This window comes from Hemitrygon akajei, chromosome 21, assembly GCF_048418815.1.
Source record: "Hemitrygon akajei chromosome 21, sHemAka1.3, whole genome shotgun sequence".
Taxonomy (NCBI): Eukaryota; Metazoa; Chordata; class Chondrichthyes; order Myliobatiformes; family Dasyatidae; genus Hemitrygon; species Hemitrygon akajei.
In genome coordinates, this window is record NC_133144.1 from 38,434,587 (window position 1) to 38,455,834 (window position 21,248).

The 21,248-nt window shown below is 40.2% G+C and overlaps 1 protein-coding gene and 1 long non-coding RNA gene across 4 annotated transcripts in view; one reads left to right on the plus strand and one right to left on the minus strand.

Moving 5' to 3' along the window:
• The window catches only part of LOC140714236 (paladin-like), a 271,350-nt gene that overhangs the window by 225,362 nt on the left and 24,740 nt on the right, over positions 1-21,248 (plus strand). The gene's annotated exons all lie outside the window — the stretch shown is intronic.
• Positions 4,791-21,248, minus strand: part of LOC140714237 (uncharacterized) — an 81,161-nt gene continuing 64,703 nt past the window's right edge. Inside the window, exons 2-3 of the long non-coding RNA XR_012095848.1 lie at positions 12,991-13,038; positions 4,791-6,241 (exon numbers count right to left, since the gene is read on the minus strand). This is a non-coding gene — a long non-coding RNA (uncharacterized lncRNA). The remainder of the gene's footprint in view (positions 6,242-12,990; positions 13,039-21,248) is intronic.

The window sequence follows — 21,248 nt, forward strand, 5'->3', positions numbered from 1 at the left end:
ACTTCTAGAGGTCCAAGATGCTGACTTCTACAAAGAAGGGAACAGTATGCTCCACGACCGCTGGACGAAGTGTGTAAATGTAGGAAAAATAATATGTTACGTTTTCTAAAATTGACTCCTTCTACTTTAGGCCATAAACTTATAAATCAACCCTCATATATGGCAGATTCCAGAAAGAGTAATGAGTATAATTCATTTTAGTAGCTTATTTGAGTGATAAATATTGCTTAAAAATTGTGAGAATTTGCTTTGAAACAGCATACAGGATTATTTTGTGTTCATTCAGCCAGGCAAACAGACCTGAGTTCACTAAATCTGTTCATAAATGATGAAACTTTCAGGAACGCAATGCTGTTTCACAATGCTGAAACTATATGGTATGGAACCTAAAAACATAACCTTTGCAGAATTATATCACTGAGCCTAAATGACATATACAGAGAGAAAAGTAAGTTTCCAGGAAGCCACTGCAATATGTACCCCAAAAATGAGAAGATTAGGCAAATAAATCTTTAAGTTCAAGCTCACACACACACAAAGGCAATCTGTTCTTCTGAAGCCAACTATGGTTTATTGTAGATTCATGAAAAGTGCAGAGCTCAGAGAAAATGATGCACCTCAATTGTGCTTGGGTATTTTTATTTAATGAATCAAACATTAATGCTATTATCTTATTGTTTATGTGTCAATAGATCATACAAGTGTATACTACAGAAGAAAGCCATTTACTCCATCATATTTGCTGTTCAAAATCTTCAAAAGGCTACAACAGATTATTTTATAAACATAGAACATACAAGCCTTTTGTGTATGATACGCAATTCAACATGATCATCCAAATTCAGTGCCCTGTTTCTGCTCTCTTTCCACATATTTTGGTGCCTATAGCTCTAAGAACTATATCTAGCTCTTTGAATATATTTAATAATTTGGCCTCGGATTATGTTCTGTGCTAGAGAATTCCATGGGTTCACCACTCCTTAGGTAAAGAAGTCCTTATCTTAGTCTCAAATGGCCACAAATGGTGACCCCTAACTCTGAGTTCCAGAAAGATGGAAACAAGCTTCTTTCATGTAATCTGTCCTTCAGGATTTAATAAGTTTTAATACTGTTTGCGCTCTCACTTATAAGCTTTCTCTCTCTTCTAAGCTCTCTCATAACTGACAGATCTCTGTGAGAATTGAGGCAGAACTAAGTTATCTTGTGGTGGAGATTGTTGTTTGATAAATTAAGGGATATTATACAGAAATTCAAGTGGATTATTTGCCAGTACAGTATTCGGTAGGATATAACACTGGAAGATGGTTTCACTGACTGCTCGTGAGAATGATGGAATTCTTATGCCATCCCATCCAGGTCTTCCAGGATTGACTCCTGGCATTGACCCCTCTTGTTCTCTGCAGTTTGCAAAATTGTTACACTATTTGTATTACATTGACTGGTTGCAGATTATGCTATCCCTAAAAAAATATTTTCAGGTGCTATTGAATTTACCTCAAAATAAAATAAATATATAAACATTCAAAACTAAATTACATCAATTAAAGTAACCACATTCCCATTATGTATTTCACTGAAGTTGGTATTATACTTGTAAATTTAATTTAAATAAGATCAAGAATACTGTATTTGCAATTGCATAAAGCTGAAATCAGTTGAAATCATAAATGATTGAGAAATTTTAGCTACTTTTTACACTCTGTTGTATAGTTACAGTTTTGGAAAGTTTTCAGTTGGCATTTACAAGCTAATTTCACTTTTTTATCACTGCTCATTTCAGATGTAAATAAATGAAGTATAGATTTTCTGTTTTTCTTGTTGCATTAAGCAGTATGGTTTGGCCAGCTATAAGACTAGAATAATATGCTATCTATTAGTGTTCAGCTATTATCCCTCACCAGATGCTCTAGCTATGTATTAAGGTTTTTATCATATGAACATATTTATTATTTAAGAAACTTAATTATAAGAACATAAGAACATAAGAAATAGGAGCAGGAGTAGGCCATCCAGCCCATCAAGACTGCCCCGCCATTCAATAAGATCACGGCTGATCTGTCTGTAAACTCAGCTCCATCTACTTGCCTTTTCCTTATAACCCTTAATTCCCTTACTCTGTAAAAATCTATCTAACTGTACCTTAAATATATTTAGTGAAGAAGCCTCAACTGCTTCCCTGGGCTGAGAATTCTCAGATTCACCACTCTCTGGGAAAAACAGTTTCTCCTCATCTCCATTCTAAATCTTCTCCCCTGAATCTTGAGGCAATGTCAGCTAGTTCTAGTCTCATCTACCAATGGAAACAACTTTCCTACTTCTATCTTATCTATCCCTTTCAGAATTTTATATGTTTCTATAAGATCCCCTCTCATTCTTCTGAATTCTAGAGAGTATAGTCCCAGGCAACTCAATCTCTCTTCATAGGTTAACCCCTTCATCCCTGGAATCAACCTGGTGAACCTCCTCTGCACTGCCTCCAAAGCCAGTATATCCTTCCTCAAGTATGGAGACCAGAACTGCACACAGTACTCCAGGTGCGGCCTCACTAGTACCCTGTATAGTTGCAGCATGACCTCCCTGCTCTTGAATTCAATCCCTCTAGCAATGAAGGCTAAGATTTTTAAAGACATGCAAATTGCTGAATTAACTCCGTGGGTCAGGCAGCATCTATGGAGGGAAACGAACAATCAACATTTTGGGTTGAGACCCTTTATCAGAGTGGGAAAGAAAGAAAGAGGGATAGTATAGAAGAGTAGAGGTAGGGGGTGCAGCAAGGGCTACCGGGTGATAGGTGAGTGGGATATATGGAGGCTACAAAGGTCTTAAGTGAGGGTGCAAAGACCTAACAAAAGGAGGAGCGTAATGTGAGAAAATGCAACATTGATCATTTTCATTGGAAAAATACAAACCGTATCAGCTAAAATGTAAGGGATATGCTGAGTTATGTAATTCAGTGAGATCAGGGTGCAGTAGTGTCTGATTTGTAGATGGCTGTAACACTGTTATAGCAAGTATTCTAGGAAAGCTACCTTTTGTGTGCAGAATTAAATAGAAAAACAGTTTATACTTCATTTATGTAGGGCATTGGAGGGAACACTTCTGGAACACATCTGCAGCATAGGTGTACTTAGTTAAGGAAGCATATAAATGCATAGGAAGCAGTTCAGAGAGAGGTTACTAGACTAACATCTGGAAAGGGAGAGTTGTCTTATAAGGAAAGGCCTGTAAGCTTGTTGTGTATGAGTGAGACAGATGATGGAAACATACAAGACCCAGACAGAATGGAAATGGAGAGGATGTTTCTACTATGGACAAGTAAATAATTAATTGTCATTATTTAAAAATATAAGTTTGTCCATTTAAGACATTTTTTTTCTCACAGGAAGTCACAATTCTTTGCAACTCACTTATAAGTGTTGGAAGCATGATCTTTAAATATTTTGAAAGGAGAGGTAGATCGGTTCCCAGTGGGTAAAAGAGGCAGCAGGATAGACAATGGTATACAAAAGACAGGCACTAAAGGCATATTCAAAGATTCTAAATTTGTTCGTATGATTTTTCTTTGGATGCATTACCGGTAATTATTTGGAATACTGATTTGCTTGGTCTTTATTTAGAATTTTGATTTAGAATTGATTTAAATCTTACATCCATCCCACAATGTGAGGCAGTAAAAATCTTTGCGTTATGACTCCTTTGCAATGTACAGACTTCTGAATTTAAAAGTCTAATGGCTTGTAGAAAGAAGCTGTCCCGTAGCCTGTTGGTCCCGGCTTTAATGCTGTGGTAGTGTTTGCCAGACAGAAGCAGCTGAAACAGTTTATGGTTGGGGTGACCGGTGTCCACAATAATTTTCCAGGCCTGCACCTGCTGCTATAAATGTCCTCAATGGAGGGAAGTTCACATCCACAGATGCGCTGGGCTGTCCGTACCATTCTCTGCAGTGACCAGCAATCAAGGCTGGTAAAGTTCCTGTACCAGGTGGTGATATAGCCAGTCAGGATGCTCTCAATGGTGCGCCTGTAGAAGCTCTTGAGGATTTGGGGGCCTATGCCGAACTTCTTCAATCGCCTGACGTGGAAGAGATGCTGTTGTGCTTTTTTTTTGCCACAAAGCTGGTACGTACAGTCCAGGTGAGTTCATTGGTGATGTGTATACCGAGGAACTTGAAACTACTCATCCTCTCAACTGCAGACCCATTGATGTTGATTGGGCCAAGCCTGTCTCCATTCCTCCTGTAATCCATGATCAGCTGTTTTGTTTTTTGGACATAGAGGGAGAGGTGGTGTCACTGTATCAGGGCGTCAGCCTCTCCTCTGTAGGCTGTCTCATCACCATTAGAAATAAGGCTGATCAAAGTCATGTCATCTGCAAGTTTGATCAGCAGAGTGTGGCAGTACAGTTGTGGGTGTAAAGGGAGAAGAGAAGGGGACTCAGAACACAATCCTAGGGGGCACCTGCGCTGAGGGTCAGAGGGGCAGAGGTGAGGCAGCCCATCCTTACCACCTGTCAATGCTCCAATAGGAAGTCTAGGATCCAGCTGCACAAGGTGGAGTGCGGGCCGAGGTTTCTAAGCTTCCGGTCAAAACTGGAGAGAATTATGGTGTTGAATGGTGAACTGTAGATCAGGAACAGCACTCTAACGTATGCATCCCTCTTCTCCAGGTGAGTGAGGACGGTGTGTAGTGCTGTGCCTATTGTGTCATCAGTAGACTGGTTCTGTCGGTATGTTAAACCTTCCTTCTAATTATTACCCGTTACCCGATGCAAGAACACACAGGACTACGGAAGAGAAAGCAACAGCTTTTTTATTAGTAGCTCGTTCCTAGGGAGAACCTTCCTTCAGCACTCTCTTGGAGTCTGCAAAGGGGTCTCCAATTACTCATACAAGCATGGCTCTTTTATACACATGTAGTTGCGTATACTTGTTAAAGCAATTGTGCAATTTCTTCTTTACTTGCCCAGCAACAGTAACATAAGGTAACTGATCATTTAGCGAAACATTGTTCTAAGTACCTGCTTAGCTTGGATAGTTCCCGTTTACTTCTAAGAACCTGCGTTAGGACATTGTCTCATCAGGCAGTTCTTTATTTAAACCTTGATCTAGCAATTTTGAAAACAATGTCTCATGTTCAGAAAACAGTGTGTAATTAACACCACATCCTCTGGTGTGTCAGCAACATCGAAATTACTCTTTAACCCCTTTAATTTCTTCATTCTCTCCTTTTATCATACCATGATAACTAACTAAATGGGGGCTGGAAAAGGCGCTGCCAGCTTATCCATAAGAGCCTTACAGCCAGTATTTAAGCAAGTTATTAATACACAGCATACAATGATTATAATGACAAGAATACCTAGCCCATGCAGTAGATAGGATCCCCAGGATCCTCCCCAGTAACCACCCTCACCAGCTATCTCCTTTCTTAGGGCCTTGCCTGAAATCATCATGTTTCTTGATAGACTGGATGGCATGGGTTATATTGTATGATTCATCAGTAACATGAGTGACACACTTATCTCCTACTAAAGTGCACACTCCCCCGTGGGCCAACTGATAATCCACTGCATACTTAGTCTGTTGTGCGTAGAGCCTTAACTCTGCCAATTCTCTGTTAACGGCCTCTAGTCCTTCTTCCGTACTGTTTCCAGGATCGTTAGACCACAGATAAGATAGTTCAGAGCAGGTTGTACCATTGCCTTTATGGTTCTCATTTCTGGGTCTGATTCCTGCACAATCGGGGGACCGGGCCTTGGATTCTATTAGCTCTATGCATCTTCCTGTCATTCCTCTCCTAAAACTCTCTGTTACTCCCTACAAGGGGCATTTGAAGCATCTGCGGTATACAGGGGATGTGGCTTCCACCCAGGAGTGGTCACAAATAATGCTTCTATTGACTGGGCAAGCGGATAGCATACAGTTTGATTTCCATGCAAGTATATATGGGTCTTATAAAACAAATTATCCTCCAGGCTTAAATCCATGGAGGCAGTTATAACAATGGGAAGTCCAATAATAGCCTTTAGTCCACCTGCAGAGCCCATTGTTTACAATCACTTAGGTGGATCCAGCGGCTGTGTCCTTGAACCTTAACGGCCGTCAGTGTTTGCAGAACTATCTGGAACAGTCCTTTCCACCGGGGACCAAGCTTGGGACGCTCCCAATCCCTTATCAATACCGAATCTCCAATTTTCAATCCGGCCACTCCGCCTCTGGTTTTTCCTGTGGCTTAAGCGCCTCCTGCTTAAGAATGAATGAAGAAACTTTAGAAAGGATGTTAACTGCCTGAAATACCTTTGCAATTCATCCCCCATAACATTAAGGTCAACTTGGGTGGGAGGCTGAGTGTTACCATCCCATGGGCTCCTTCCGGGATGTCCATAAATAATTTCAGCTGCTGATACTCCAGTAGTGGAATGGGAGTAATCCTCATATGATACAAAGCTAACGGAAGGACCTTAAGCCAGTTCAGTCCGGTTTCAGATATTAGATAGATAGATACTTTATTCATCCCCATGGGGAAATTCAACTTTTTTCCAATGTCCCATACACTTGTTAAGTTAGCCAGCTTATTTTTCAGGGTGCCGTTAGCCCGTTCCATTACTCCTGCAGCCTTCAGGTGATAGGCACAGTGGAATCGCTGTTCACTGCATAGCTCTTTATTCATTTTTTCCACAAAATGAGGACCATTGTCTGAACTTAGCTGTTTGGGTGCCCTGAATCTCTGTAAGTAACAACCTTACCACCGTGGAAGCTTTATTATTGGTGGTCAGAAAGGCTTCAATCCTTCTACTGAACACATCTACAATCACTAAACAATACTTAGAACAGTGTACACGTGGTAGTTTGATAAAATCAAGCTGAATACATTGAAAAGGACAATTTGGCAAGGGGATTTTTCCTGGGGCACATTTTACTCCTTTTCCCGTGTTTGTTTGTTGGCATATCAGACATGATCATATTTTTTCTTGTGCTGCCTCTTCCAATCTAGGGTGCCACCAGGTGCGTAATAAAATGTTACTCATCCCCTCCTTGCCAAGGTGCATATCAGTATGTAGGCAATCAATAAGCATTGGTAACAAAGCATCAGTTATACATACTTGGCCAACTGGAGTGAGCCAGAGGCTCTCAGACGCAGAGTGCAAACACTCATACGTCTTCCAGATTAGTTTTTCTGAATCAGGGGGGTCCCCCTGTAGTTGTTGTACAGTGTTCATGTCTGGAATACCTTTCGTTGTTGTGGTCAGCCTGCAGGCCAAGGCCAATTTCTCTGCTGTGGGGACAATATAAATGGCAGTTTGCGCCGCTAATTTGGCTTCCTGGTCTGCCAGATTATTACCTTGGGTAACTGTAGAGGAGTCGGAGAGATGCGCTGAGCACTTAATGATAGCCAATTGTTTTGGGAGGAGGCTGGCACTGAGGAAGATCTTCACGTATGAGGCATTCTGGATAGGTGTCCCTGTGGAAGTGAGGAATCCCTGGTGGGCCCACAGTTGGCCAAAGTCATCAGCCACCCCAGAAGCGTAAGGGGAATCAGTAAAAATATTGGCCTCTTTATCCTTGGCCAATATACAGGCTGTCGTCAAGGCAAATAGTTCCGCCTTTTGTGCTGAGACAGGAGGTTGTAAGGATGCTGACTCGACCATAGCCGAGTCATTCACAATGGCTTAGCCACCAAGGCGGGTTCCCTGATCAGAGATAAGAGGACACTGTCTCATCAGGCAGTTCTTTATTTAACCCTTGGTCTAGCAATTTCAAGAACAATGTCTCATGTTCAGAAAACAGTGTATAATTAACACCGCATTCTCTGGTGTGTCAGCAACATCGAAATTACTCTTTAACCCCTTTAATTTCTTCGGGTAGGCAGGTTGTAGGGGGTCCAGTGATGGTGGTAGCATGCTGCAGATGTAGTCTTTAACCAGTCTCTCAAATTATTTGCTTACAATTGAGATGAGTGCGACTGGGTGCCAATCATTCAGGCATGCTATGTTGGTTTACTTAGGTACAGGAACAATGATGGACAATTTGAGACAAGAGGGAGAGGGAGAGATTAAAAATGTCCAGAAACGCACCAGCCAGCTGTTCAGCACACACTTTGAGTTTTAATTGTGTAGATGCTGAGATGGTTGAAAATCAATGTGGAAAAATGGTGCTTTACGTTTTTCACTTTTATTCACTCTTGGAATGACGGTGTTGTTCACAGTTCAGAGTTTGATGATCCTTGAAGGTGGGGAGGAGTTGCTTTCTTGATCCACTGCAATGTCTGGGGCTAAAGCATTTCCAAAAATGCTGGGTTTTGGCCAGTGATAGGAGATGCACATGGACATCCCCAGTGTATGCTTTGGAATAGGCGGTAGAAGTTATTGATCCTCCATATGCTTTCAAAAAAGCCCTAGTAGATCACTGCAATGCATGGATATTCATGTAGCCAAAATGCATTATTGTTAAATGGAGCTGTTATTCAGTTTGGTGGATAGGTTATCAAACATGTGGTTGCTTCTATCTGTGTTGTTGTTGTTGTAGTAAATGAAGTTATCCAGTGAAATATAGAGTATAGAAACATTAAAATTAGAATAAGTAGGTTATCTGGTTCTTTAAAACTCCTTTGCTATTTAATTTGATCATAAGACCATAAGACATAGGAACATAATTAGGCCATTTGGCCCACCATTGCTGGCTGATTTATTATCCCTCTGAACTCCATCCTTCTGCCTTCTCCCTGTAACCTTTAACACTCTTTTAATCAAGAATTTATTAACCTCTGCTTTAAATATACTCAATGGCTTTGCCTCCACAGTCATCTGTGGCAATGAATTCCACAGATTCACTTCCCTTTGGCGAAAGGAATTCCTCTTCAACTCTGTTCTAAACGGACGTCCTTATATTCCAAGGTTGTGTCCTCTGGTCCTATATTCCCCCGCTCAAGGAAACAGCTTCAAACAAGAGAAACTCTGTAGATGCTGGCAATCCAAGCAAAACACACAAAATGCTGGAGGAACTCAGCAGGCCAGGCAGCACCTATGGAAAAAGTACAGTCGACATTTCGGGCCGAGACCATTTGGCAGGACTGGAGAAAACAAAGATGAGGAGAAGATATAAAAGGTGGGGGAGGGGAATGAGAAAAACCAAGTGGTAGATGAAACTGGGAGGGGGAGGGATTAAGTAAAGAGCTGGGAAGTTGATTGATGAAAGAGATACAGGGCTGAAGAAGGGGGAGTCTGATAGGAGAGAAAAGAAGGCCATGGAAGAAAGAAAAGTGGGGAGGAGGGGAGGAGCACCAGAGGGAAGCAGTGGGCAGGCAAGGAGACAAGGTGAGAGAGGGAAAGGGGATGGAGAATGGTGACGGCATTCTCCTCCCCCCCCCCCCCCCCCCCACCATTCACCATTCCCCATCCCCTTATTCCATAGATGCTGCCTGGACTGCTGAGTTTCTCCAGCATTCTATGTGTTGATAGGAAATCCTATAGTTGATCGGATGCAAAACTGGGCTGAGAAGTAGCAGATGGAGTTCAACCCAGATAAGTCTGAGGTGGTTCATTTTGGTAGATCAAATATGATGGCAGGATACCGTATTAATGGTAAGAGTCTTGGCAGTGTGGAGGATCAGAGGGATCTTGGGGTCCGAGTCCATAGGACGCTCAAAGCAGCTGCGCAGATTGACTCTGTGGTTAAGAAGGCATACGGCGTATTGGCCTTCATCATTCGTGGAATTGAATTTAGGAGCCGAGAGGTAATGTTGCAGCTATATAGGACCCTGGTCAGACCCTGCTTGGAGTACTGTGCTCAGTTCTGGTTGCCTCACTACAGGAAGGATGTGGAAACCATAGAAAGGGTGCAGAGGAGATTTACAAGGATGTTGCCTGGATTGGGGAGCATGCCTTATGAGAATAGGTTGAGTGAACTCGGCCTTTTCTCCTTGGAGCAACGGAGGATGAGAGGTGACTTGATAGAGATGTATAATATGATGAGAGGCATTGATCGTGTGGATAGTCAGAGGCTTTTTCTCAGGGCTGAAATGGTTGCCACAAAAGGACACAGGTTTAAGGTGCTGGGGAGTAGGTACAAAGGAGACGTCAGGGTTAAGTTCTTCACTCAGAACGTGGTGAGTGCGTGGAATGGGCTGCCGGCAACGGTGGTGGAGGCGGATACGATGGGGTCTTTTAAGAGACTTTTGGATAGGTACATGGAGCTTAGTTAAATAGAGGGCTATATGTAAGCCTGGTAATTTCTAAGGTGGGGACATGTTCGGCACAACTTTGTGGGCCGAAGGGCCTGTATTGTGCTGTAGGTTTTGTATGTTTCTATGAAACATCCTCTCTACTCTATCTTGGCCTTTCAATATTTGTAATTCAGCACTGCATGACTTACAGGATAATAGCTGTTGACATCGTTCCTATGTGCCTTTTTTGGTTATCTTTCTAGATGATAAAACTTGAAGGATGGGGAGGTCTGGTCAAATAAGACTTCTTTTAAAGTTAACCTTCAGGGAATCCTGCACAAGGACTCCCAAGTTGCATTGCACCTCTGATTTTAGAATTTTCTCCCCATTTAGAAAATAGTCTGCGCCTTTATTCCTTCTACCAAAGTGCATGACCATACACATCCCTACACTATATTCTATCTGCCACTTCTTTGCGCATGCTCCCAATCTACCTAAGTCCTCCTGCAGACTCCCTGCTTTCTTAGCATTTCCTGGCCCTCTACCTATCTTTATATTGTCTGCAAACGTATCCACAAAGATCAATTCAGTCATCCAAATCATTGACGTATAATATGAAAATAAGTGATTTCAACACCAACCCCAGTGGAACACCACTAGTCACCGGCAGCCAACCACAAAAGGTCCCCTTTATTCCCACCCTTTGTTTCGTACCAGTCTGCCAATCTTCAATCCATGCTAATAAGTTTCCTGTAATACTATGGGTTTTTATCTTGTTAAGCAGACTCATTTGCAGCACCTTGTCAAAGACCTTCTGAAAATCTATGTAAACAACATCCACTGACTCTCCTTTCCTGCCTGTTACTTCCTCAAAGAATTCCAACTGATATGTCAGGCAGTATTGCTGCAGAACTCTACTCAGGTTTCTACTGAGTTTCTAACTCAGGTTTGTCCTATTCTCAAAAGAGGATAAATATCATCCCGTCATGCTGATGTCAATCATTTGCAAATACACTGAAAGTGCTGTTTGACAGTGCTGTCAAGTGGTATTCACAAACTAATAAATTACTCACTTTGCATTTTGTTAAGGTCACTAAGTTCTGGTGTCATTATATTTTTCCATCCAATATTGTCTAAAAACCCGAATTCAATAGACACACCAAACTTTTCAACAATGGAACATGTAACCAAGTGTGTGGAATTATTTAAAATTATTTGAGTTCGTACATGAGGATGAATTCCTAATGAGTACGAAGATAGAGATGCAAACCTAAACTAAATGAAATGATCAGAAAATGCTCGTGTTGTAGTGGGAAATTATAAACAAAAGATCTCAGTGGAGGATTAAGGAATATTGATACAGCAGCTTAGAGAGAGTTTCACTTGTGTCACAGACTGCAAGTTATTCTTAAATATTTTGTCAAATTTATTTCTTAATTTACCAAATGTTATGCTGGTAGTAACATTTCTAAGTGGACAGATACTTGTTGGTATTCTCATCAGGAACCCTAGGCCAGTTTTTAAAATTATTACTAAATGTTAAGAATAGTTCTTCATGTTTCTGTACAATAATATTATGGTCTTGGAACAGATCTGACCCACAGTTTATTCAGAAACAGATGTGATGCTGTATAGCAGAGCAGATGCTTTTTATTATTAATCTGCAGTGCCTGTTTACTCCAAATAATGTATGTCTGGTGACCATCTTGTGTAACTCAAGGCATTTTGATTGCATTACTGTCTAAACAGTGTCTTGTTGCTGTAAATTCCCTGTGTTCTGTATCCTTACTTTCTTTAACCACCAGGAAAACAAACTTTCCACAGACAATAGCACAGTGTCGTTAGATCTGGTGATCTTTAAAGACTCAAAGGTTTTCTTTACATTTTCAGACCAGCTCATGGTCAGTAACAATACTTCACTTGAAACAGGGAAGGGCAAAGTTCTTCATCACTTGAGAGGGGTGAGGTCATGGTAAGGAAGTGAGGGGTACAACAATCAATCAGTTAGTGAGGGATATGAAAGAAGCCTGTTGGTTGATACATTGCACAAACTGTTATTCTTTCATTACTATAAAAGCTTTCAGTCTTCACAAAAGCTTACTCTCTGCAGATTGCTTTCTCCACATTGTTCTTTTTAATGTAATGCAGTTTCTCCCTTGGATTTTTCTCTCTGTATTGAATATATATCTGAATCAAGCAAAACACCTGTATTTAATGATTAAATAATATTTTATTTCAATGTAATATCTCAATGGTTAGATTCATGGAATAACATACTGCACTGCATTTAGCAATTTAATGTATTTTATATGGATATTTCACATGGTTTACACTGATGTTAACCCTAACTTTATTCCAGTTCAAGCCAGTATAGCATAATTACCACAGATTATATCAAACCAATTTACTACACTTACTAATTTTTGGGACTGTTGGAGATCAATTAAAGAACAGCATGCAGAAGTAAACCATCTTTTCTTCACTTTCAGGTGAACATTTCTGTTAATGATTTATGTTTTAAACTGACAGCATTGTAACTCATGAAACTATGTAATTTAAAGGTGCTATCATTAATACTAACTGGTCAGATTGACTCTAAATAACATAAGTCATCATCAAGAACCATTATTTTTAATGATATGGTTGAGTGAGCTAATAATTTCTATGAATCATAATAGCAATTGTATATGGTAAAACACTGTAATATTGAAATGTACAAATGTGAAGTAATTTTATTTGTATTAAAAATGAGATGCACGCTGCAGTTTAAATTGTGGCGATTTAGGTGCCAACATTCTCTGTCACTCCCTTAAAGAATATTACACTGTACCTGTCAATGATAGAACTGGAATTTTCTTCAGGTATGATCTTGGCCTTCCTATTGGAACAATCAAAAACTGTGGTGAGACAACATGCCTCTACTTTTTGTTTAATTTTAAGCAGCTATTATTAAATTTGCTTAGGTTTGGTTGCTTAACATATTTAACATAAAGAAAGGATTTAAAATTCTTATCATTAACACACTCCATTAAGATGTCATTCAACGATGAGTGGCAAAGACCAGAGATAATTTAAGAAATGGTTTACAACTTTTTGTTGAAGCAAGTAAACCTTTGATCCTTTAAATCCATCAAAACTAAAACCCTCTGGCCTATTGAATATTCACTAATTAGTTTCTTCAAACCTGCAGTATACTACACTTCCTTCCAATTTTGAAGACCTATCTCAACCACATCTTCACTTGTCTGTCCATGTTGTCATAAGGAAAATTATAATGATACCTTTGCCTTGATCTTTGACCAGATCAAAGACATCTCTGGGGGCATTATAAACATAGAGTTCTACTAACCAAGTCTTGTGTTCTGCTAATGGCTAGGAAGACTCTGTACTTACAAGACAATCCAGTCATGGACAGCTCAGCATGAAGACCAGACGGCATTAATTCTGTTATCTGCAAACTTAATAGATGTTTTCTTTCAGATGTACATTAGGGGCAGCAAAAACTAGGCAGGCATGGTCCTGGAAGCATCAAGAGTGAGGAGTGCCTTGGAGGCAGCAGGAGGAATGGGATTCTGGCAACAACAACAGTGGGTGAGGCATGTGGTACTCTTGGCAAAAGCAGCAAATAAAAGGGACTTGGCATTAGCATGGTTGGGCCAGTGTAAGCATTGGAATCAAATCCTAGGCCACAGCAGTCATGATAGAGGAGCAGTTTGGAGGGGAGCAGGGTCCTAAAAGGGGCATTAGGTTAAAAGGATTACTACCAAGTGTGTTTAAAGGATTGAGAATGGTATTGGATTGGGTGGAATAATTAAGGTTCATGGCTAATCTTTTATCTCAACACATTTTTCCCTACATCATCCTATATTCTTCAATTCAGTTAATATCCAGGAATCCTTATCAATCTGTTCTTAATGTAATTAGTGACTGGGGCTCCATGGCCCCTCTGGAGTACCACCCTCTTGATGAATAAATTTATTTCAGCCCAAAAGGTACAGCCCTTTATTTTGAGACTGTGGCCCAAAGTTCTAGATTTCCTAGCCTGAGAAAAATCATCCTTCCCACATTTACTTTGTTAAGCCTTCCAAGAAGAAATCAGCAGCAAGTCTACTTGTTATTGTTTGGCCTGATTCCATGTGACTTTAGGGTTTGGAGTCAATGTTGAGGATTTACAAGGCCACACCTCTGGTGCATTTGACTTACTGTTGGGATAAAATACACTGCAGAATAGTCATTGGGAAGTCTGGGACATAGACAGAACTATACCAATTTGAAAGGTATGATGTTGTCTGATTAGCTAGTAGGACAACTCTCTGACTATTCCTCAGATGTTACTAAGGAGGACTTTGTAGGGATATGTTGTTGTCCCACTCTCTGCCAGGATGAGCAAGAATGGTATGATTCATTTTGTTCTTACAGTTTTTTGACAGCTTAATACACTCACTGGTAGACTATTTCAGGATGGAAATTTAAAGTCGGTCACATTGCTGTGGGTTTGGTGTAACACACAGGCCAGACCAGATGTAGTTATAAGCATTTTGCAACTATTCTCTTGGTATTTTTAACAGAGAAAAGCATAAAAAATGCAGGAAATCTGAAATGGAAACAGAAGATGTTAGTAGTATTCAGCTGGAATAGACAGGGTAAATGCAAGCACACTTTTTCTACTGTTGTTGAAGAGCTAGAGGTCTTGGGTTAAGGGTGAAAGGTTTAAGGAGAACATGAGGGGGAACTTCTTTATTCAGAGGGTGGTAAGAGTGTGGAACCAGCTGCCAGCAGAAGTGGTGGATGCGGTTTTGATTTCAATATTTAAGAGAAGTTTAGATAATTACATGGAGGGGAACAACAATTCCTCAGGCAACATATTCCAGATAGTCAATTATTTCATTTTTTTCTACATCTTCTACTTATACTTTTTATCTTAATTGTGATTTGAAACTGTTGGAGCCTGAGACTTACAGTTTGGAGTTCAATCGAGCGATCTAGTGCTCTGCTGTCTCCGAGAAAATTCAAGGAGAGGAGCGTGAGCACGAGCTGCCTTGAGGCGAAGCTCAGAGATGGGGCGTGGGGTCATAATCGATTCCATCTCTCGCCGATTAAAGCGTGGAAGAAGATTGAAACATTGAGGCAAATGCGGAGGAGAGCAAATGGTTGCTTTCTATGGGGGGCAGCGCAGCTGTGTTCGGAGGCCACTCCACATGGAAGGCCATGCTGCTGTGTTTGCTGGTCGCTCTCTATGGCTGGCCAATGCTGATGGAGATTTTGTCCTTGTTCCTCTTTTTTGGGTGGGCGATGTTAGTTTTCTTCTGTGAGGGAGGGGTTGGGGATTTGGGATCTGACGTTCTTGTTGGTGTTTTACCATGTGGGCAATTTGTTAACTTTTTGTGTGTAAGAGAGGGGGTTGAAGGCTTGATGTTATTGTTGCTGTTTTTTTCTGTATGGATGATAGGTTAGTTTTTTTCCTGAGAGAGAGGGCTGGGGGTTTGTGGTTTGATGTTCTAGCTGCCATTTGCTGTGTGGGTGATCTGTTAAATTATTGTGCGAGGGAGGGAGTTGGAGTTTGTGTGTTTCCGTTTTATGTTTCTTTTTTGTGTGTGTGGGGTGGGGGGAGGTTGATAACTTTTCTTTCAATGATTTCCATGGTTTTTCTTGTTACATGGCTATCTGGAGAAGACAAATCTCAGAGTTGCGTTCTGCATACTTCAATAATAAAATGAACCTTTGAACCTTTATCAAGGGCCATGGTCCAGGTTCAGGGCAATGGGACTAGGGAGAATAATAATTTGGCATGGACTAGATGGGCCAAAGGGACTGTTTCTGTGCTGTAATGTTCTATGACTCTATGGTTAAGTCAGTGTCTGTGGAGGGAAAGGCAAGAGCTAACATTCCACGTGTTTGTTAATTTCATCAACCTAAAATGTTAATTCTGCTTCTGTTTTTCTCTCCACAAATGCTACCTGATCTGCTGAGCATTTTAAAGCTGTTTTAGCTAAAGCATCTAATTGCATTGTCCAAATTGTCCAAATATTAGTCAGTTTTGTGAAACATCTTTTCATATGGATTTAATCATGAAGATACAGGAGCCACTTTTAATTATGTTAGGTTAATTTTGTTTTTCTATTTTGATTGATATACATGAAAACTATTTGAGAATATGTTTGCCTCAATGTTATATTTATATCTAAACATACTTTCTTCAATTTAATTATTTGGCATTGTTGGGAAAACTTCTGCAGGAAAGCATAAATCACAGAGTAAACGGATGTCCAAACAATATCAAACATATTAACATTACCTCAAGAACTAGTAAAGTAACTAGGCCGATAAATTCCAATCATGAGTGTGGACAACATATTACAAAATGAAACAATATGCAAAAGGATTATGAAGGACTTCCTGGCAAGCAGGTGTTATAACTGTTCTAATCCCATTATCTATACAGTACACAAAGAGCACACATGTAACTACTGTGGAAAACATTTCATTTTCTCCATCTCCAATAGCCCTGATAATTCATAATAGCTGCTATGATCTACCAAATTGCATATAAAAATGTTATCTGTCAAGTTCAGTCACAGTGAATGCACTAAGTTCACTGGAGTCTGTACCATCTGATATATATGATTAACTTTCCAAAGCTATTCTTGCTTCCCGCTGTTCTTTTTTTCTCCTATTTTCACTTCATTGTCTGCCTTTAATATATTTGGATGAATGAATCTCATTATTAAAAGAGTTTTAAAAAGTTAAGGGCATTTTGTTACTTCATGACTGGAAAACTAAATTAATTCTGAAATCTCATAATTAGCACCCACAATAATACTTGGTGTGTTGGATAATCTGTTATAAATAATATCTAATATATAAAATATTGGATCGCAAGTATTTTCCTCTCCTACTATTGTCTGCAAGTAATGAAAAGTTTAGGGTAAAGTTGCTGTAATTAATATATCTGGAGAGGTTTTCAGAAGTGTAGTCTCAAGCATCTGAGTGCCTGCCTTTCAGAAATGGATAAGGATAAGTCACATAATTAATATTTCAGTAATATTGTATATATATTGTTTGTTTAATCATATTTTGTTGTTTAAATAATTCATTATGGCTTCTATGTTAAAGTGCATGAATGGCATACGTACTTCATCATACCACCATGTCATTACGTGCCCCCTTCACTTAAGGTAAAAATGAAGTACACAAGTTATTTCCGGCTCTTCCATGTTTTTGTTTTGATTAGTTTTATGTTTTAGAGTTACGAAACATTACAGTGATAATGAATAAGTTTTAAAATGAACCTGAGATGATTTACCTGTTGAAGCACAATGAGATACTAGTGTTAAAAAGAAGTGCAGCACACTTTCTTTGCAAGACAAAGAAATGATTGCAAGACAGAAATCGTTGAGTTATGAGAAAGGCAGAACATTGACAAACTCATGGGTTCATAAACAGTGAGTACTGGGTGATAATAATTATACATTAAAAAAAAGAACAGAAATATTTGGCTATACTGTATCAGAAAGATACACATTCAGTTGCATAAGAAATCATAGGAATATGTATACTGAGTGAATTGAGTAGTATTTTAAAGCAAATGGAATAGGCAATGAGAAATGAGTGCCAGCTTTGCTGAGTCCTTTGGGGTTAAAGGCATACAGTTTACTTAGAAAACTGTAAGTTTTCTTACAACCAACCAAACCAGCCAAAATGAGCTTTGCTGATATTATGAAAGTAATGCAGGAACATCTAGAAAAAGTGATTGTTGACTGCAGAATGCTTTAGGTTTCAAAAGAGGAATTAAAAGGAAGGGAAGTCCATTTCAGTGTATGTGCTGAATTGAAGAGATAGAGCATTGTAAGTTTGGTTATCGGCTTACTGATGCACTGAGAGATTGTTTAGTTTGTGGAATCTTACAAGAAAGCATTCAAAAATGACTCCTAACTGAGGCACAAATTACTTTTAAGAGTAGTTAAAATTGCTGAATCAATGGAAACACCAGAGACACGATTGAATTGCAGTCAGGAATGACAGCGAGCATGAACAAAACTGCAACGTCTAAAACGGGGGTTCCCAAGCTGGGTTCCACAGATCCCTCAGTTCATGGTAGTTGTTCACGGCATAAAGATTGGGAACTCATGGTCTAAACAGAAACTGACCTGGCTGAACAAGTAGTGTTACCGTTGTGGCAGGGACTCACACACACCAGAGCAGTGCAGATTTAAAGGTGAAACTTGCAGAAAATGCAACAAAGTAGGACTCGTACTGTACAAAGAGCATGTCGGGCAGCTAAAAATAAATGGACTGCACAGAGATAAAGATAAAAAATTCAAGTTGCAGTTTCAGAAAAAATGCTAATCTGCATGTAGTTAATGAAAAATCTGATAATGATGAGAGTGACACAGGACTTACAATGTGAAAACTCTCAGAGAAGCACCTGAAGTGAATGGCAAATTAATTGAAATGGAATTGGACACCAGTTTGGCTGTTCCAGTCATTCCACAAAATGAGTTTGAGCAGCATTTCAAAGATACTGAACTGAAGCCTGCAGATATCCAAATAAGAACTTGTACTGGAGAAAAGATAACTCCTGTAGGAATGACATTTGTAGCAATGAAATACAACAATCAACAAGCCATATTGAGGGTATAGCTTTGTGGGATCAATAGTGGCTGAGACAATTACAATTTGATTGAAGATCCATCCATGATTTGCATATCACATCCCCTGCAATAGTCAACTAAAAACAAATTATGAAAGATACTGGATGTGGGTGGTGGGGTGGAGATACGTCTTGACTAAAGGATGTGTAAGGCGCTTCTTCCTTTTACTAGCCTTCAGGTCACCATTGGGCAAGGTGTAGCACCTGCTTAGTTCCCAATCAGGGTAATGTGAAGTCATGGGAGCTGGAGGGCGGATGGTCTTATATGCAGTTGGTGCAACCACTGACACCAGGCAGACAGTCTCTGAAGAGTATTGATAATGGCTGGGGTCACCTGTCGCGTAAAGACACTGCCTAGAAGAATGCAATGGCAAACCACTTCCATGAAAAATTTGCTAAGAACAATCATGGACATTGAAAGACCACAATCGCCAACATCATATGACATGGCACATAACAAATGAACGAACTGGATGATGCCACAGCAATGTTCAAGGGTGGCATCGGAAAACTCAGACAAGTCAAAGTTAGATAGTGTTAAATCAAAATGCCATGCCTGAGTTTTGCAAAGTTCATCTGGTTCTTTATATCATCAGTGATCAAGTAGCCAGTGAGCTAGATCGCATGGAAGCTGAGGGAATTCTTTCCAAGGTTGAGTGGAGCCCATGGGCAACGCAGTGGTCCCAGCAGCCAAGAAGAATGTGTCTGTCAAGCTCTGTGGAGATCTGAAGGTCACCATCAACCCAATATTGAAAGTAGATCAATACCCTCTGCCCAAGATAGAGGATATTGCAAACCTTTCTGGAAAAAAACACTTAAGCAAAGTGGACTTAGCTGAGGCCTCCCTAGAGATAGAGAAGAAAGAAGAATCCAAAGTGATTCTCACCATACTCACAAAGGGCTGTATCATTGTAATATTTTGGAGTAGCAGCTGCACCTACATTCTGCAGAAAGCTATGGACCAGGCGCTGCAAAGCTGTCCAGGCCTTCAATTGTTACTTGGATGGCACCATTGCTACCAGAAAGGATGACAAGGAATATTTCCAAAATCTCAAGACTGTGTTGAATATTAGATTATTGGCTCACAGCAGGACGCAACAAATGTTAATTCTTTAAACCAAGTATCACTTACTGTTGTCACACTATTGAAGCAAAGAAGTACCCAAGTACTCTGAGAAAGTTCAAGCAGAGGTGGATGTCCCAAGGTCAAAAGACATTTCACAGTTGAGGTCCTTTTAAGGATTTGTTAAGTAGTATAGCAGGTTCCTGCCTGACCTGGTTATTGAGCTCCACCTCTTAAACTCATTACTACAGATTGGGAAGATATGGCAATGGACAAAGCAGCGTGAGTTGGCTTTCAAGGAGGTAAAAGAAGTGGTAACATTCCCATCAGGTTCTCTTACCGCTGCAGAGAAAAATTATGCACAGACCGACAGAGAGGCCTTGAGTCTGGTTGGGGTGTAAAACATTTCAACCAGTACTTGCATGGGAGAGTATTTTATTACTGATCATCAAACAGTAGTGTCATTTTCAATCCACAGAAGGGTGCTCCACTAACAGCAGCCACACGAATGCAGAGATTGGCTCTGTTTTTTTGAAGACACAATTAGAAGATCGAATTCAAGAGGACAATTAATCATGGAATTGCTGATGGATGGTCCCATTTTCCCTTGGAGAGAGAAATACCTGAAAAAGTTACCAAGGAGTACACACCTGTAGACATATTTTCCCTAATGGATATCAAAAGTCTCCCTTTATGGCAGAGATGATCCAAAGGGAAACCAGAAAAGACCCCACACTGTCTCATGTGTACATTGCCACCCAGAATGGTTGGAATGTATAGCAGAAATCCCAGATCCTCCATTTTTACCAGCACCAGGATGAAATTGCTCTTGATGGAGGTTGCCTTATGTGGAGATTGAGAGTTGTTGTACCTTTAAAGCTGAGAGCTAAAGCGTTGGAAGAGCTACAGTACATGCCGGTCATCTAAGCATAGTCAAAATAAAAGCATTGGCTTGAAGCTTTGTCTGGTGACCTGGGATAGTTCAGCAGATCGAGTAGCCCACCATGCACTGTTCAGGATTCCACCACGTCCAGAAGATGCCAAGAGCAGCACATCTCCATCCCTGGGAATGGCCTGCATTTCCCAGGCTGAGAATTCATGTAGATTTTGTTGGACCATTCATGAGCACAAATTTCTTGGTATTAGTGGATGCAACTATAAAGTGACAAGAAGTATTCCCAAAAGCCTCCACTACAGCTTGTTGATGTGTTGAGAAGCCCCTCCTCAAGGACTGGTGCTTTAGAACACTTAGTCAGTGATAATGGAGCACAGTCAGTGACAATGCAGAACAGTTACAGTCATTCCTGAGAATGAATGGAGTAAGACATATTACATCTGCACTGTACCACCCAGCTACAAATAGCGTGGCGGAAAG